The sequence below is a fragment of the Pan troglodytes genome, chromosome 12, assembly GCF_028858775.2.
Source record: "Pan troglodytes isolate AG18354 chromosome 12, NHGRI_mPanTro3-v2.0_pri, whole genome shotgun sequence".
In the NCBI taxonomy this organism is placed as follows: Eukaryota; Metazoa; Chordata; class Mammalia; order Primates; family Hominidae; genus Pan; species Pan troglodytes.
The window spans coordinates 114,155,951-114,159,499 of record NC_072410.2 but is presented as its reverse complement, the minus strand read 5'-3'; positions in this window follow the sequence as shown (position 1 = coordinate 114,159,499).

The window sequence follows — 3,549 nt, the reverse complement described above, 5'->3', positions numbered from 1 at the left end:
GTTTTCATGAGCAGACTGAGTGAGGAAGATGCACGTTTGCCAGCGTGGGTGGGTATCACCTGATCTGCCGAGGCCCAAATAGGACAAAAAGGTGGAGGAAGGGTGAATTCTCTCCCTTCTTGAGCTGGGACTGTCATCATCTGCTGCCCTTCGACCTCAGAACTCCTGGTTCTCAAGGCTTCAGACTCCAGGACTCACACACCAGCTTCCCCCCACCGCCGCATTTCCCTCACCCTCTGTTTCTCAGGGCTTCAGACTTGGGCTGAGTGACATCACCAGCTTTCCTGGCTCTCCAGCTTGCAGACAGTAGATTGTGGGATCTCTCAGCTTCCATAATTACATAAGCCAATTCTCATAATAAATCTCCTCTTAGGTATCTATCTGTCTGTCTGTCTATCTATCTACATTTTATTGTTTCTCTGTCACTGGAGAACCTCACTACAGCTACTAACAAGGTAGATTTTATGTAAAAAATATAAAGCAGAACAGCTAAAATAGAATAAATCTTAATCTAACAATGTTTTCAATTATAGAAAATATTAAATTAATTATGATATTTAGAACAGTTTTTGGTTTTGTTTGGGACAGAGTCTTACTCTGTCACACAGGCTGGAGTGCAGTGATGTGATCACAGCTCACTGCAACTTCAAACTCCTGGTCTCAAGTGATCCTCCCGCCTCAGCCTCCCAAGTAGCTGGGACTTCAGCTGTGTGACACCATGTCCAGCTAATTTTATTTTTACTTTTTTGTAGAGGTAGGGTCTCACTATGTTGCCCAGGCTGGTCCCAAACTCCTGTGCTCAAGCCATACTCCCACCTTGACCTCCCAAAGTTCTGGAGTTACAGGCCTGAGCCACCCTCCCAACCTAGAGCAGTGTTTTTAATGACCAACTCCAAGGCTGAAAAAGAGTTGCCTTTCGCATATAATTTCTGGAATCATAATATTCTAATGCAGTTTGTAACTAAATTTATACTATTCAAAAAATCTAAACAAAACAGAACGGATGGGTTTGAATTATATTTGAAATATCAAGAACTTTGTAACTTCCAATCGATAAAATCTTTAAAAGAAAATTCATCTTCTAAAAAAAAGAGGTTAAAAATAAACTAATTGGAAAATGTTACAGAAGTACTTCCATAAACATGGGATACAAATTTCTGACATGCTATTTGTGATCATGTTAATTTGCTAACCCTAGGAACTGCTTATTAATGGAAATATTTTTGCTGAGACATCTGCAATGCAGCTTTGATGTCTTGTTATACTATCAAAAATACAAGATGCAAATGCTGTATTCCCAAAGCAACTTAAAACTCTTCACAATACACACCCATGGCATTTTAAATATTTTGTGATAAGAATGAATTACCTGTGCTCGCAATTCAAAAATGTGTACTTTGAAATAACTTTAAGAGATCATCAATTCTTTTTTAATCATAGAATAGTTTCCCTATGAGAAATGCAAACTTTTTTTGGAAAATAGGTCAAGACACTGAGCATTTTCGACATCCTGGGACTCTTTAGAGAAAAGGATATTTTCTGAAAAATGGGTATAGTGCCATTCCAGATATGCAGTTAAACTGGATAACTCACATCTAATTTCATAAGAAATGAGGGCCGGGTGTGGTGGCTCACACCTGTAATCCCAGCTACTTGGGAGGCTGAGGCAAGATAATCACTTGAACCCAGGAGATGGAGGTTGCAGTGAGCCGAGATGGCGCCACTGCACTCCAGCCTGGGCAACAGGGTGAACTTGTCTTAAAAAAAAAAAGAAAAAAAAGAAATGAGTTTAAGTGTCTAAAAAACAAGGAATATTAGCACCCAGGAAGCCTAATGACAAGAAGCTGTATTCTGCTAGCCAGAAGATGACCCAGAGGAAGAGATCAAATGCAGCCAAAAGTGGGATGAATGCAACCCTCCTGTGTATCATTTGTAATGATAGAAGCACTTCATGATTTCCTCATCGGCAAGCATGAGGGAGCTGGATGAAATGACTGCAGCATTTTCTTCTTACTCTACATGCCTGTGACTGTCTCTTTAACACCCCCTGGAGCCTGGAAACTGAGTTCATCTACATTGCTGAGAGGCAGAAGGCACAGCAGGAGATATATTAATTGGCTTTGGCATCTGGTGTGAGTTCAAATCCCTGTTCTAACATGTACCAGCTGCGAGGCATTGGGGAAGGTTTTGAAGCCTTATCTCCCTACAGATTCGGGAGCTGATATTTGCGAAGTGACTAACACGCAATAAGCACAAGGGAGATAGAACAAGTTTTCAAAGGGATAATTCTTGTTCCTTCATCATTTGTATTTTTAAAAGATAAACTGAGACTGAAAAGTCAATGGCCATTTCATAAATAGCAGAGTCAGGCCCATAACGCAAGCCTTGTGACTCAGCTGTTCTTTCAACTTACAATTTATTAACCAAAGAACTCACCAATTCAGAGATGGGTTTGATCAAATCAGCTACCTGACAATGGGAAATTTAAACACACACACACACACACACACACACACACACACACACAGCACCAGTTTAAATCTATTTCAAATTAGTTATGCTTACACCAAAAGGCAGAGTTCAGTTGGCGAGACCCCATCAGTGAGGATGGTGTAGCTGGACAGGAATTTTGAAAGAGACAAGGGCTCAAAGATCCAATGAGTTCCTGGACCGGGATCACCTGCAGATCTGGACTCCGTTCCTGTCTACCAGTGAGGCTGCTGTGACTGGAAGGAAGAGCCAAGAGGAAGGAGCCGGGGAAAGCTGGGGCTGCCTTGGCTGAGCACGTGTTTTATGCTCTCCGCCAACCTTGTCTACGAGGGAAGATGGAGACAAATGCTGCCCAGGCCTGCGCAGCCGAGAGTGGTGGACACTGGGGGAAGCCGGTACCGCGGTGTGCGTGGAAAATGCATCAGATCTGGACTTAGACAACTGGAGTTGGTGTTTTTGTTCTGTCACTAGCTGGGTGGCTTTGGGGGAGAGAGAGGTCTCCAACTCTTGAATCTTCAGTTTTCTCAAAAACAGATAAAAATAATGTCAATGTTTTAGAGGACAGTTATAAAAATCAAATATGCTATTGTGTAAAAGTTATACATTTTCTGCATCTTAGCCTCCTTATTTGTAAACTAGGGAAAGTAACAGTATTCACTGTGTAGGGTTATTAGGATTTAATGAGTTAATCCATGTGAAATGCTGATAGCAGTGCCTGGCTTGCAGCGAGCACTCCAATCGGCAGGCAGCTGGTTACATAACACAGAAATGTCACCAGCCATTTCAACCCACTGTCCACTGTTACTGATGCATTTATTGGCTTTTGGCTTTGGTGACTGACTTGTCGTTATGAAAGGGAAAAGGGCTCCTGTTTTGCCTATTTTCTTTTTTCCTTATGAGACCACAATCATTTAAAAAAAAAAAACTCTACAGCAGTAATAATTTTTAAAATTTATATATTACTTATATATTAACATTAAGCATTAATACTGTTCGATAATAGAATATGAAGAAAAATACATATAGTGGTATTTGGGATTATAATCTTACACAGAATAG